General features: G+C 31.7%; 1 long non-coding RNA gene across 4 annotated transcripts; it reads right to left on the reverse strand.

Annotated features, from left to right (window-relative positions):
• Window positions 1-4,507: 4,507 nt before the first annotated feature.
• Window positions 4,508-15,028, reverse strand: LOC132616704 (uncharacterized). Of its 4 annotated transcripts, XR_009573343.1 has the most exons (3): window positions 13,681-15,028; window positions 12,386-12,474; window positions 5,420-5,610 (listed from the first exon to the last, which is right to left on the reverse strand). It is a non-coding gene; the product is annotated as an uncharacterized LOC132616704 (long non-coding RNA). The 4 variants fall into 4 exon arrangements; XR_009573341.1 differs by lacking the exon at window positions 5,420-5,610 and adding an exon at window positions 4,508-5,084 and having other exon boundaries at window positions 12,386-15,028; XR_009573340.1 differs by having other exon boundaries at window positions 12,386-15,028.
• Between the last annotated feature and the right edge of the window lie 1,533 nt (window positions 15,029-16,561).

Raw genomic sequence — 16,561 nt, forward strand, 5'->3', positions numbered from 1 at the left:
ACTTTCTAAATCAATTATGCAAAACTAAATAATAGATATCCAACATTATTGTCATTCCTAGAGGTAAATTGAATTTCTTTTGTTAGCATTAGTGTTGAGTTGGTTTTGGTTTGGACTTTATTTGAGTTACTAACATTCATAGGATATAAAACTTATTGACATTCAAAATTCTAAGTTCGAGCTTGAATAATATGATAATAGATAAAAAATTACGAAAAAATTTAAGAAATATTTATAAATTACATTACAAATAAATATTTTTATGTATAAAATATTTTAAAAATTGAATACATGTAATGTCGGGTTAGTTTGGTTCGGTTTGACTTTTTTTTAATTAAAACCAAACCAAACCAATTATGGTCGAGTTTTTTTTCCAACACCAAATCAAGTCAAACCACTAGTCGGGTTTTTTTCTCGGTTTGACTTGGTTTATCGGTTTGGTGCGGTTTGTCGGTTTACTTTGTATACCCCTACCGCTAACTAATGACTTTTTAGCTTATATTATAAACACGTTTAGTTTAACTAAATTTTTACTATTTTATCTTTAATATTTTTCTCAAAATAAAATCCTTCCTCTCTATCCCATATTGCTGTTTCTCTTTTTCTTTACAAAGGTATTTTAAATTTATAATATTTTATAATACATTGAAGGGTACTTTAGTTATTGTACAAACAGAACAAGTTATCTCTTTTTTTTTTTATCAAATGCGTCAACTGTTTAATTTATCAGTTTCAAGGCTTTGCCAAACACACCACTGTTATGTATAAAATCAGTTTTAAAACTTAAAAATACTTATCAATATTTAACACCTACTTAACTAGTTTTAACATTTTAAGTTTAAACAACAGTGAAAAAAAGGATAAACGGAGCAAACAAAAAAGAAATGCTAAGCAGGGAGAGATGAGTAAAAAGTTTTCGAGGTAAGGTTTTTGTCCTTTTCTCTGAAGAGGTAATGTTTCACCACCTTGACTAATAGCCTGGTTGGCCAAATTTTTAAATCAGCATATTTTGAGAAGTGTTTTTCAAAAAAGTACTTTCGGTGAAAATATGCTTTTCTAATTGGTATTCTTTATGATTAATTAAGATGTCATTGAGCCACCATTCGATTTACATGTTGCGTAGTTGATATATATATGAATTGATGCATGATGAAAAAATCTACCTCATTGCTTATTTGCGGTTGAATTGATTAATAATTAAGTAATTGCCTTATTAGGCACAAGTTTGTTCTTTCTTTTTTTCCATAGAGAAGTTTAGGTGGCTGAGTTTATTTGATGCCCAAGACATAAGTAGTTTAAAAGTCTTCAGGTATTTAGTCATACACAAGTGTAGTAGATGAGCATGGGCGGCTCGACTATAAGGCCAATAAAGCAGCGGCTCGACCATAAGGCCAATAAAGTAACGGCTTGGGGCCTCAACCTTTTTTTGTGGGGGGAACGTGGGGGAGTTGGGGGGGGGGGGCATTTTTTCCTTAAAGATGTACTATTGTATACTATATATTATTAAAAAAAAAGGTGTATGGTTAAATTTGAAACGAATTTTTGGAGAGAAACTACAATAATTTTTTACATTTTAATGTGGGAACGTTGCAATAATTGAAGAGTTGAATAATTTTTAGGGAATTGTTTCCTTACGTGGGTAATTGGGTACCTATTTTAATCCCCCATTTATATCCTAATAACTAATATGGGCGCACATTATTATTCGTATATTTATCTTTTTCATTCTCTCTTTTACTATTCTTATTCTCAATATTGAAAAGCCTCTCAAACAAGAACTTACTGTGAGTTACAAGTTACGAAAGATCAAAAAATTGCTTTTTGGACATAACAACAAGCAATCATTATATTAAAGCAACGCAAGACTATTTCGATATCATTATATCGACTTATCAAAATCTTCAGCCGGCTTTATTATTATAACTTTATTTTATATTTTTTCATTGAAAGTTTGTCATTGTTGATATTCTTACTTAGGGTCTCTCTCTGAAGTTTGACTTTAGACCCCCAATGTTGAGACGACCCTGTAGATGAGTATACTTATGTCGTACGACATAATTTGGTCAAAACTCCCCAAGTCTCAGTCTGGCTTATTGTAAAGATTTGCCTTATGAGGCAGAGTTTTTATTTTTATTTTTTATGAGTGATCATAATTATTTCGTCAGACATAATTTGTTGAAAACTCTTCAGGCCTCAGTTTGTCTTATAGTAAATTTTACTTTATCAGGCAAAGCTGTTTTTGTTGTTTTCTAAGAGTGTAGGTAAGTAATTATACTTATGCATGCCGTAAGGCATAATTTGTTCCAAACTTTTTCAGCCTCGGTCTATCTTATAGTAAAATTTTGTTTTATCGGGCAAAATTTCTTCTTTTCTTTTTTATGAGTGTAGGTAGGTTATTATACTTATGCCGCAAGGCATAATTTGTTCAAAACTCTCCAAGCCTCAATCTGTCTTATAGTAAAGTTTGCATTATCAGGCAGAGTTTTTTTTTTTTTTTTCTATGAGTGTATAATTATACTTGGCTCGACCTACAGGGAGACAAAATCTTTTTATTGCGCTTCTGACTCTCGGCTCTCTCTTTTCCTTTATCCGTGCCTGGTGAATATATGAATGTCTTTCTTCAGGCTTACTATGATTTTATACTATAAGGCATAATTTGTTAAAACTCTCCAGGCATCAGTCTGTCTCATGGGCAGAGTTTCTTCTTTACTTTTCTATGAGCATAGGTAGGTGATTATACCTATGCCGTACGACATAATTTCTTCAAAACTGTCTAGGCCTCAGTCTGCCTTATAGTAAATTTTTGCCTTATCAGGCAGAGGTTTGTTTTTATATATGTAAGTGTAGGTAGGTGATTATACTTATCACTACGACATAACATGTTTAAAAGTATGTAGCTCAGAATCTATATGATACTAAAGTGGTTTGCTTCGTATATTCAATTGATATTCATTATAGTTTCAAGTCTAACTGAACAAGTATTGTATATTGATTAAAAGCACCGTATAAACTGATCGAAATCGAAACAAAGCAACAAATCTGATAGATTCTAGGTTGTTGAGTGAAATTATCAGCAGCAAAATTGATTTCATCGAAATATTAGTTGTTTCTGAACAATCATCGTATTAAACAAGACACATATGATTTATTGTTATTTTCTAAAAATAACTGAAATAAACTGATCTAAATCGAATCAAAGCAATAAATCTGATCGATTTACGATGTTTGTGTTGAATAACGTTCAATTTTAAGGAAAATTTCATGTATTTACTTTTCCGGCGTGGTTGCAGCAAAAAGCGACCACCACAACGTCGCCGGAAGGTTGTTTTTTTCCGTAGAAATGTCGGGAAGATTAGTTGCGTCTGTGATTGGTTTTGAGTTTTGTCAGGGACGTTGCTGTTTTTATATGCTACGGTGTCAGGGAGTCCTGTTATTTTTTTTCTTAAAGAGCTTTAGGGAATAATTAAAGAGCTCAGATTGAGGGACAAAAATTAAAGACTAGCCCAAAATAGGGCATTCTTGCCAATGGACTGACATATTGAAGTAATTGCGCGGTTTTCTCTTCAAATGGACTGGTCTTTAATTTTTCCCTTCACAATCGAACTTATGCGTAATCGGGCATAAATTATTTAAGGGTAATGACATAACTTGTAAGGCAAAAATTAAAGACCAACCCATTTGAATGGCAAAAATTAAAGAACACCCATTTGAATGGCAAAAATTAAAGAACACCCATTTGAAGGACCAAAATTAAAGGCCAGCACAAAATAGAACAAAAGTGCAAATGACCCGAATTGAATCCAACGTGCATGTTTTTTTGCACGGACTGTCCTTCAAGGCACTGGTCTTTATTTTTTAGCCCTCAAATTGCTGGTTTTTATTTTTTTCCTTCGATTAAAAAGTGGTCGAAAATACCCTGAGGTTCTGGGTTCGAAATCTCGGTCAGTTAAAAAAAAATCGTAAGGCAAGGCTTCACGAAAAGTCTTACTTTAGTTCTTCTTCTTTTGCCTCAAGGCAGAGGCTTGCCTTATGGATAGTAGGGCCATCAACATAAAAAAGCTTCAATTTCATCATACCGAATGTCCTTTGCATAAGATTTTAGTTCGGTCAAAGAGAAATGATCCTTATCTAAATTAAACACAGCTTTCTCGACATTTGACAGAGAAATGGACAAAAATGGTCCCTTAACTATGATAGTAGGTTCAAAATAGTCCCTTAACTATGCACTTAACGGTTTTAGTCCTTTAAGTTTGTTACAAGTTAACAAAAATGGTCCCTTAACTATGAGAGTAGGTTCAAAATAGTCCCTTAACGGTTTTGGTCCTTTAAATTTGCCATAAGTTGACAAAATGGTCCCTTAACTATGAGGGTTGGTTAAAAATAGTCCCTTAAGTATGCACTTAACGGTTTGATAATGTCAGAAAATGATGTCTCGAAACACAAAGACCGACGGACTCTATCGATTAAAACTGAGGGAATCCATCGACTAAATAAAATACACTAGATTTTAAAAATAAATTAGAAATAGCAGAAACTAAAAAAGTTGTCACTACAAAAAACAAGCGAAAAAAATGATGGACGGAAACCGATGGATAAAATCGAGGGACACTATTTTTTTTTTTAATTTTTATTGTTTTTTACGAAAACCAACGGAAGTCCATCGGTTATTTTTGAGGAAAAATGCGCAGAAGTCCATCCTATAACCGACTAACGTCCGTCGGTTTTGTCCCGAGTTATTTGACCGATCTAGAGTTCTCATTAATTTTTTTCTTTTTTTCGTAGTTCTCGTCAAATCTAACAAACAGAGTTTGATGAATATTTTGTCGAGACTAAAACTGTCAACTTATGACAAACTTAAAGGACCAAAACCGTTAAGTGCATAGTTAAGGGACCATTTTTGTTAACTTGTAACAAACTTAAAGGACTAAAACCGTTAAGTGCATAGTTAAGAGACTATTTTGAACCTACTATCATAGTTAAGGGACCATTTTTGTCCTTTTCTCACATTTGACACATATCGACCTTTAAAAAACCTACCCCCATGTTGAAAAATAGTAATAATATGGTCACCTATGTGACCAAACCTGCGAAAAAGAGCAAAATTTACAGTAAATATTCCCTTCCCTTTGACAGATAAAAGAACCCTAGCCTTTACACAAATTTACAATTTCAAGAGGCAAAAGTTAAAAAATAAAAAATAAAAAAATATACATATATATATATACCCCAGCTAAACTGAGGGTGAAGAATGGGTAAATCTTCAAGTCCTTGAAGCTTCAACACCGATCTTGAACAATTTCCAGTCAAATTGAAGAGAAATCGAGTGATTTTTTGGGTTTCAGTCGTTGGGGCTTAGGCTTTTCTATGCATTGAATGGGTTGAAAGAGTTTTACCATTTTAACTTTACCATATTTCCTCCTTTTTTTTTTTGGTCTAACCTACGTTTAATTTAGTTGGCAGCTTCTGATTGGGTGACTAATCCATGTAGGAGCGATTGCACTTGTCATAAATTTGTGTATGCTTGTTCAACTTTTGGCAAGTTAAAGTGCCTACTTGTGCAATATCAAAGTTTAAGGTCATACTTGTCAGCAGTGGCGGAACCAGGATTTTCTGTAAGGAGGTTCAAAAATATGAAGAAGTAAACATACGAAGAAGCCAAGGGGGTTCAACACCTACCATATACACATAAAAAAATAATTTTAACCTTCAATATACACTGTAATTTTCTGCTGAGGGGGTTCATCCGAACCCCCTCGGTTACACTTGGCTCCGCCCCTGCTTGCCAGCTCGAGCCAAGTTAGAGAGCCTACTTATGTATTATGTCTTTTATCAAATATGTTAACTGTTTAATTTATCAGTTTCAAGGCTTTGCCAAACATGTCATTGTTATGTATAAAATCAATTTTAACATTTAAAAGTGCTTATCAATATTTAATGCTTATTAATTATTTAAAATTAGCTAATTCAAACAGGCTCATAGAACTATTTCTTTCTTCGTATACGATGTATGCTGGTCCTTAGTTGTTGACATTAGATATGGCAATGAGGTAGAAACCTATGAAGTGGGTTAAAACAGTTTTTGGAAAATTAAAAGCAGGATAAAACAGAAATGGGTTAACTAGAAGAAACGGCTTAACACCTACTTAACTAGTTTTATCATTTTGAATTAGTCAATTTTAGTTAAATAACAGTGAAAAAAAAAGAATTGCTAAGCAGGGAGAGGCGAGTAAAAAGTTTTCGAGGTAAGATTTCACCACCTTGGCTAAATTGTAGTTTTTGTTTTTTCATCCTTCGACAGAATAAAAAAAAAAACTTTTATCACTTAGCTAAGTGTTAAATAAAACGGAAAAGGGCCAAAATTACCCTTGAACTTTGCGAAATAGTTCATCCATATCCTTCGTTATACTTTAGGGCTAATTATACCCTTACCGTTATACTATGGGGTCAATTATACCCTTATGTCTAACAGTTGCCACGTGGCATCATCCCAGCCCTTCAAAATTATTTTCCCCTCAAATAATTTTTTACCCACTAAAATAACTCAACCGGACCCAATTTTTTTTTCTAGCCAAGGGGTAATGGGTTGGGTCCGTATCACTTTGGCTGGAAAAAAAAATCGGGTCGGGTTGAGTTATTTTAGTCGGTAAAAAATTATTTGAGGGGAAAATAATTTTTGAAGGGCTGGGATGATGCCACGTGACAGCTGTTAAATATAAGGGTATAATTGACCCCATAATATAACGGTAAGAATATAATTGACCCTAAAATATAACGAAGGATATGAATGAACTATTTCCCAAAGTTCAGAGGTAATTTTGGCTTTTTTCGTAAATAAAAAGATTCACTATGAGCTATTATTTTCTTTTTCGTGTGATTGAACATATTTTGTCCTTTTCTTTGAAGAGGTAAAGTTTCACCACCTTGACCAAATTGTATTTTGTTCTTTCATTTTCATCCTTCAACAAAATTAAAAAGACACTTTTATCGCGTAGCTGAGCGTTAGTCAGAAAGATTGACCATGGAAAATTATTTTCTTTTTCGTATGATTGGACATATTTATATCCTTTTCTTTAAAGACTAGCAAACTATGCCCGTGCGATGCACGAGATTCAACATGATTAATTTGATTACTCAATTTAGTTAGTCTTTATAGTTTGTATGTTTTGCAAAACATACTGCAATTTTCCTTAGTGAGTGTCTATATTTTTTTTCTTTTCCTCTTATTTTTTTTCCTTAATTTATCAATTGTTGTTAAAATTTATCTTATTTTGGTTATGTTTGCCTCTTTTTATATTTAGTAAGTTGACAATTTAAATATCCTACATGTCATGTTTATAATCACAAGATTCAAAAGATATTTTACTATATTATACACATTTTTAATTTAGAACCACAAGATTTGAAAGTGTATCTTTATTTTTTAAATTCCATGTCTAGTTAAACGCAGATACTTAAATTGAGATAGAGGGAGTATATGCCAAATAAAGGAAATGAAAGGACAATTGAGACACTGCGGACCCGTGGGACTTAAAAAGTAAACACACAAGAGGTAGAATTAATGTTCAACTTCTGAAATGTACACACGTTAGTCCCTACTTAGAGTACAATTTCAGTTGCTTTTTGTACAACTTATTGTTGTTGTGTTCGTCCACCTTGGGAGTTTATATAAAATAGAAATATAAAAAAATATAAGAAAAATATAGAATAGAAAAATAGACATATATTTTTAGTAATGTGGCCACGTAATATGAGACGAAGGGAGTACTTCATTTAATAATTTTTAAAGAACGTGAAAAGTCAAGTATAGTAATGTGGTCAAGTAATATGGGACGAAAGAAGTACTTCATTTATTAATATAGCCAAGTAATATGGGACGGAGGGAGTACTTCATTTATTAATTCTTAAAGAACGTGAAAAGTCAAAAGTGAACAAGTAAAAGTGCATGGAGGAAATAAATATGTGTCGGAGAATTAAAATTGAAGTGCATACATGTATACATGAGAAGAGAATAAATATTCAGCAAGAACGTGAAAAGTCAAAAGTGAACAAGTAAAAGTGTACGGAGGAAATAAATATGTGTTGAAGAATTAAAATTGAAGTGCATACGTGTAGACATGAGAAGATAATAAATATTTAGTACTATGACATATGTCCATGTGAAATTTATTAATTCTTAAAGAACGAGAAAAGTCAAAAGTGAACAAGTAAAAGTACACGGAGGAATACATTTGTGTAGGAGAATTAAAATTGAACTGCATACATCTATACATGAGAAGAGAAGAAATATTCAGCAAGAACGTGAAAAGTCAAAAGTGAACAAGTAAAAGTGCACAGAGGAAATAAATGTGTAGGAGAATTAAAATTGAAGTGCATACGTCTATACATGAGAAGGGAATAAATATTAACTACTACTCCCTCCGTTTCAATTTATATGAACCTATTTGACTGGGCACGACATTTAAAAAAGAGGGAAGACTTTTGAAACTTGTGGTTCAAAATAAGCCTTGAAATTTGTGTGGTTATAAATCATTCATAAAGTGAATTTGTTTCCAAATTAAGAAAGAGGTCATTCATTTTGGCACGGACTAAAAAGGAAATAGGTTCAAACAAATTGAAACAGAGGGAGTATAACTTATGTAAATATTCTTAAAGAGCTTGAAAAGTCAAAAGTGAACAAGTAAAAGTGCACGGAGGAAATAAATATGTGTCGGAGAATTAAAATTGAACTGCATACGTCTATACATGAGAAGAGAATAAATATTCAGTACTATGACATATGTCCATGTGGGATTTATTAATTCTTAAAGGACGTGAAAAGTCAAAAGTGAATAAGTAAAAGTGCACGGAGAAAATAAATTTGTGTAGGAGAATTAAAATTGAACTGCATACATCTATACATGAGAAGAGAATAAATATTCAGCAAGAACGTGAAAAGTCAAAAGTAAACAAGTAAAAGTGCACGGAAGAAATAAATGGGTCGGAGAATTAAAATTGAAGTGCAACATCTATACATGTGAATAGAATAAATATTAAGTACTATGACATATGTCCATGTGAAATAAAAAAGAAGTTGGTTAAAATATACAAGTTATATAGCTTTTGGTACAAGTATTCATTGCGTGTACAATTTGTAAAGCTTTGGGTACAAATAGGCATTGTTGTGTTGATCCTCCTTAACCACTTATATTACTATATTATATAAGAGCAAATGTGAGGACTTTTGTAGTCCTCACAATAATTTTCCAATTTTTAAAAACTTTTTAATTAATTACTTTTAGGTCCTAATCTTATTTATTTAAGTCATTTTTTTTGTTTTTTATTTTTAAGGTCTACTTTTTAAAAGCTATCGAACCTGGGGACTTTTGTAGTCCTCACAATAATTTTCAAATTTTTTTAAAACTATTTAATTAATTACTTTTAGGTCCTAATCTTATTTATTTAAGTCAATTTTTTTGTTTTTAAGGTCTACTTGTCAAAAGCTATCGAACCTCCTACCTCATTTTTCATGTTCTTTGGTTTTCTGGTTGGTGCTCGATATCTGCATTTGAGCCCAATTAATCCAGATAATTCGCACTGTATCGCGCCTATTCGGGGGGAGCGCTTCCTCCAAAGATTTTTTCCATATCCATGTTCGAACCCCTAATCCCTAATTAAGAGAGGAGCAGCTCCATCCGCTGCACAAGTTAAATTATGTATTTGTCTTAAAAGTTCATTAACTATGTATAGATTATTTATATAGAACTAAAGAACTTCAGAAAATTAGGATATATAAGTTATAAATGTCAAATTCTGGCTCCACATTTGATTTGAAGTAAATAATTTCATCAAAATGGAAGTTAAAATATTAAAGGAGTGGAATGAAAATTTTACTTTCATATAACTACCCACTTGTGGGACTACAATAGGTATATGATGGTTGTTGTTGTTGTTGTACACTTGTAATAACACAAATTATATTTCTTTAGTTAAATATCTACTTTTATATCTTGAGTTTGGGCCCGAACTTAGCACGGGCCTCACATAACTAGTATAATATAATAAAAAGGTAAGGTTTCGTCACCTTGGCTAAATTGTATATTTTTTCTTTCTTTCATCCTTCGTCAGAATAGTTTTTTTTTTTTCTATCACGGGCCATTATTATTTTTCTGGTATGATTGGACATATTTTTGTCCTTTTCTTTGAAGAGGGATTTCACCACTTTGACTAAATTGTAGTTTTTCTTTCTTTTTCGTCCTTCGATAGAATATATATATATATATATATATACTAGTTATGTGAGGCCCAGATAACTCAAGATATAAAAGTAGATATTTTAACTAAAAATATATAATTTGTGTTAGTACAAGTGTACAACAACAACAACAACAACAACAACCATATACCCATTGTAGTCCCACAAGTGGGTAGTTATATGAAAGCAAAATTTTTATTCCACTCCTTTAATATTTTAACTTCCTTTTTGATGAAATTATTTACTTCAAATCAAATGTGGAGCCAGAATTTGACATTTATAACTTATGTATCCTAATTTTCTGAAGTTATTTAGTTCTAAATAAATAATCTATACATAGTTAATGAACTTTTAAGACAAATACATAATTTAACTTGTGCAGCGGATGGAGCTGCTCCTCTCTTAATTAGGGATTAGGGGTTCGAACATGGATATGGAAAAAAATCTTTGGAGGAAGTGCTCCCCCGAATAGGCGCGTTACAGTGCGAATTATCTGGATTAATTGAGCTCAAATGCGGATATCGAGCACCAATCAGAAAATCAAAGAACATGAAAAATGAGGTAGGAGGTTCGATAGCTTTTGAAAAGTAGACTTTAAAAACAAAAAACAAAAAAATTGACTTAAATAAGTAAGATTAGGACCTAAAAGTAATTAATTAAAAAGTTTTAAAAAAAATTGAAAATTATTGTGAGGACTACAAAAGTCCCCAACTTCGATAGCTTTTGAAAAGTAGACCTTAAAAACAAAAAATAAAAAAAAATTGACTTAAATAAATAAGATTAGGACATAAAAGTAGTTAATTAAAAAGTTTTTAAAAAAGTGGAAAATTATTGTGAGGACTACAAAAGTCCTCACATTTGCTCTTATATAATATAGTAATATATATATATATATATATATATATATATATATAACGAAAGCACGGGCCCAACACAAAAAAATACCATACTTTTTTTTTTAGTCTATCTAAAAGAGAATGATATATTTTTATGTTTAAAAATTATTTAACTTGAAACTTCCCCCATTACATTCAATGAAATGATTTAAATCCACGTAAATTTCTATGATTTGTTTTAGACCACAAGTTTCAAAGATCTTTCATTTCATAATCAATTATTTTTTTATCCCACGCGGACATATGTCATAGTACTGAATATTTATCTCTTCTCATGTACACACATATGCACTTCAATTTTAATTCTCCGACACATTAATTTCTTTGTGTACTTATACTTGTTAACTTTTGACTTTTCAAGTTCTTCAAAAATTAATAAATGAAGTACCCCCCCCCCCCCCCCCCGGTCCCATATTACTTGGCCACATTACTAAACTATTTTATCCTAGGTGGACATATGTCATAGTACTGAATATTTATTTTCTCCTCATGTACACGCACTTCAATTTTAATTCTCTGACACATATTTATTTCTTCCTTGTACTTTTACTTGTTACTTTTGACTTTTCACTATGTCACATAAATTAGGACAGAGAGAGTACCTTTTAGTAATATAATTATGGAATTTTTATTATATAACGTATTATAATTCAATTAATTGAAAATATCAAAAATTATTTTACGTAATTCGCTTCCCCTATATATGACTTTCCTGGTTTTCTTCTCCAATTGAAAGATTTGAAATACACCTTCTCCTACCGAGTTTAATGCCATTATCTCTTTCTACTCAATAATACTGAAAAACGCTTTTATGTGTTAGCATCTGTTGTAGCCTTAAATTTTTAAGTATAGACCAACTTTATCATTTTAAGAAAATATGTGTATACGTTTCTTGATGAAAGTAAGGCGCATCTTTTGTGAATGTTCATTAGCTTTTTTTGGTCATAGTTAAAATTTAATATATTCTTACAGCGCACACACCTATACAATTAAAAACAAAAAATAGTAATAAAATATGAAGACAAACAGTTACAGAAATCGGATTGGTGGTATCTCTCTCCAAACAATTATACTCACATTGATGGTATCTCTCCCTTGAGATGGCTTTTGACATGGAAGTTACTAAATAATTACTCTAATAAATCTAAATCAAATAGACTCTTAATCTCCTCACATCTTGTTAAATAAACTGATCAAATTTGGGTATACAGACTAACTCAGTAATTTAATAATAATGTGAAACCAAAGGCAAAATTACCTTTAAGTCGCAACAGTGTTCCTTTGTGCCCCTGAAGCAACTTTACTTTCCAAACATTGCGCAATCAAAATTGTAGGACCATTATATGCCTATTAAACGGATGAAAAAAGTAGGTGATTTTATATAATATAATGGATTAAATAAAATACAAATTCACGAAATACACGTTATAACCCCAATCATAACACCAGTCAATTTCTTTCTACGACAAGAAATTGTTATTAGGTGTGCATGTCTGCGAACTTAGGTACAACAGATTTAGAAACAGAATTTCACGACATCCTCAGAATTCATTTCAGTCATCAATTCACTCTTACTTGTGCACTAAATTAATATTGCTGAAGATGTTACAGGAAAAAATTGAAAGAAAATTAAAAAGGAAAGTTGTGGTCTGGTTTAATATGGAAGACATAGCGATGGCAAAGAGATTCAGTAAAGAAAGTGTCTAAACAGCTATGACCTATTCAACATCTCAACCAATCAAATCTTCCATAAAAGAAGACAATACAATGTTTGAATATTCTCCCATATGAGCTCATAAAATTGTATATTGTTAACTCCTTAGGTTATACTATTTGTGTCATATGTGTTTGATAAGTTTCCTGAAAGAAATCAGTTTTTTCATTAACTATTTAGATTTAGTTTTTGTATTTTGTAGGTCAAAAGGCAGAGGAAGCTCAAAGGGACTGTCCATATATGTGCTTCATATAGTTGAACTTTATCCTATAATAAATAAGTTTAAGTGGATATGCCATCTTATTGCTCCCTTAATCAAACAAGGGAAATGTTCAAGAGTTGTGGACCTTTTGTTACTATTGACTTATCATTTGAGCCAATAGAAGTGACAGGGATAAAACTATAGGTTAGACCAATTTGCAGATTCAACTCACACAGCTTCGTTTATTTGACTTTCATAGAGCTTGATTCAGGGAAACATAACGCCTATAAGTTGTCTAAAAGTAAAACATGTATGTAGTTGCCTAAATACAACATCTAGTCTAGTAATATATAAGTGAAGATAAACATCTTCAAGATCATTATTTTTTTATTTTTTTCCTGATAAGGCAAAATTCTACAAGGCCATTCTTAAAACAGAAGCATTCATTATCTCTTGCCTTTTTGTGTTACAGAGGCAGAGCAAAATATTAGCCTGGACGATGACCGGAACATGCTGTCTGGTAAAAAGGAAGCCCAAGTGGATTGAAATTAAATGCTATCATCTTAAAAGAGTTGTGCCTAAGAAACATACACTAATTATTATTTTTTCAGTTAAAACCTATGAAGTGCATTATTACCTTGATCTTGGGCCCGGACTCAGCATGGGCTTCACTGGACTAACTCAAATCCCAAATCAGTTGAGGTCGATAATACCATTCTTCAGCTTCCGTTCCACTCTATTCAGATATATTTCATTCCAACACTAAACGATTTGCCTTACTTAACATTAAAATAACATTCTTGACAAACACATAAACTCAAATAGAAAAGCAAAGGTCAAAAAACCATACCATGGACTGTATACCATTAGGCCAACTACCAAACCTCCATTTCTGCACAATCAATTTCCCTTCTTGCATATACTAAACCCACCTCCCACTTACTTTCTTACTTCTTTTTCTTATTTGCACAAATCAAAGAAGGTTAGTAGTCTGTCCTTCTTTAGAACTGGCACTAACATGAATATGGTAAGAACGTCTATGAAACTCTAGCCCAAGTTTAGGAGGTCTAAATAAGCTTAGCAACTATTTTCTTACTGATCGTTGGAAATCAAAGCACATTATATTCCCATTCAATCAAAGACCTCCAACAGGGAACACTAAATTCGAATTTTCACTATTAAACTATTCACAGTTAGCTTGTTCGGTAACATAGGAGTACCTCCAGATTTAAGCTCTCCCTAGTTCAAAGGATTCTTCCTACTTTCCATCGAACATCCCCCAAACAGAGAATATGTGAAAGATTACTATGACTGCACCATCAATTAATGCCTATGCAATCTATGGACCAAAATAAAAATGAACTTCTTTTAGCAAAGAACTTATCTGCTACAACTTTCAACTTTACTATATCCATCTGTTCAGCTTTTCTGGGTAGAGTACAATTAAAATCTAGACAACTATGCTTTTAATTTACATGTCAAGGGATTAGAAAGGATACTTGAGATTGAATCTATTTCTAACAATCTACACAGAATCGAATCTAAAGCAACATAGACCAACTGATTTCTCAGTTGATATCAAGAGAAAAGCTAACTGATTTCTAGCTAAAATTTTGTGGCAATAAAAGATTAAGACTCACCACGACGTTCACTCCAGCACAGTATCACAACAACAAATTACTACTCTGCTCAATAATAGCAAAATCTGCACTATGAAACACAACATAAAATTAGAGGGGAAGTCTTAACTTCTAGTACTATTTATTTATTTAAAACCCTAGCTAACACATGCAAGTTAGAGAAATCAGACCCTAAAATTGTATTTTAAATAACATCGAAACACATCCATGGTTGAGAAAGCAGTGGAAAAACATAAATTAAATAAAAAAGTAGCAAGAGAAAATCAAAGACCCAAAAGTCAGCACATAAAATAATCTAAAAGATAAATGAAAACATTTGAGAGAAGGAAAATAGAAAGAATGACAACTTACCTGAATACCTGAAAGAAAGATTAAAGCAGAATGGAGAAAAGAAAGGAGAAATAAGGCACTAAAGTGGAAAAGAATATGATCCGTCTAGAAAAGGATTTGTCTAGGATGTGTCTAGAAGGAGGAAAAAGTTGGACAATATAAAATTATCGGAATACCCTTTGTCGTATCATGAAATTTCACTTATTAATAGTCTAAACTAAAAATAAACTAAACTAAACTAAATAAATATATAATGAAAGCACGGGCCCAACACAAAAAAATAAAACACTTTTCTTTTTAGTCTATCTAAAAGAGAATGATATATTTTTAAGTTTAGAAATCATTTAACTTGAAACTTCCCCTTTTACATTCAATGAAATGATTTAAATCCACGCAAATATCTATGACTTGTTTTAGACCACAAGTTTCAAAGATCTTTCATTTCATAATCAATTATTTTTTTATCCCACGTGGACATATGTCATAGTACTGAATATTTATCTCTTCTCATGTATACACATATGCACTTCAATTTTAATTCTCCGACACATTTATTTCCTTTGTGTACTTATACTTGTTAACTTTTGACTTTTCAAGTTCTTTAAAAATTAATAAATGAAGTACTCCCCCCCCCCCCCCCCCCCCGGTCCCATATTACTTGGCCACGTTACTAAACTATTTTATCCTAGGTGGACATATGTCATAGTACTGAATATTTATTTTCTCCTCATGTACACATACACGTATGCACTTCAATTTTAATTCTCTGACACATATTTATTTCTTCCGCGTACTTTTACTTGTTACTTTTGACTTTTCACTATGTCACATAAATTAGGACAGAGAGAGTACCTTTTAGTAATATAATTATGAAATTTTTATTATAGAATGTTTTATAATTCAATTAATTGAAAATATCAATAAATTATTTTACGTAATCCGCTTCTCCTATATATGACTTTTCTGGTTTGCTTCTCCAATTGAAAGATTTGAAATACACTTTATCCTACCGAGTTTAATGCCATTATCTCTTTCTACTCAACAACACTGAAAAACGCTTTTATGTGTTAGCATATGTTGTAGCCTTAAATTTTTAAGTATAGACCAACTTTATCATTTTAAAAAAATATGTGTATACGTTTCTTGACCTTTTATTGTAACGACCCGTTTGGTCGTTTAGCACTTTTGGATTCTTTTTCGTTAAAATACCCTTTTCGTAGCTTTAAATGGTATTCTTAACTTGTGGGGATAGGAGCACGGTTATATAATTGATGTGTAATTCTTGAAATATATTTATTTAATGTGTGAATAGCTTATTCATAGGAATTTTATTTGCAGTTATATAAGGTATAAGTTGGAGAATTAATTTGGTGGCTAGTGAGCCTAATTTACATTGTTACATATTAGTTGGGTGACTAAGTAATTTGGGTAATTTATAAGAGTGGGATAGGCCCATTTATTCCTAGTCCACATACTAGAATATGTGATATATTAGGGTGAAAGAATTATTATTGGCTTTTGGGATTAAAAGTTTGCACGAACAGAAGA

Source organism: Lycium barbarum, chromosome 11, assembly GCF_019175385.1.
Source record: "Lycium barbarum isolate Lr01 chromosome 11, ASM1917538v2, whole genome shotgun sequence".
NCBI lineage: Eukaryota > Viridiplantae > Streptophyta > Magnoliopsida > Solanales > Solanaceae > Lycium > Lycium barbarum.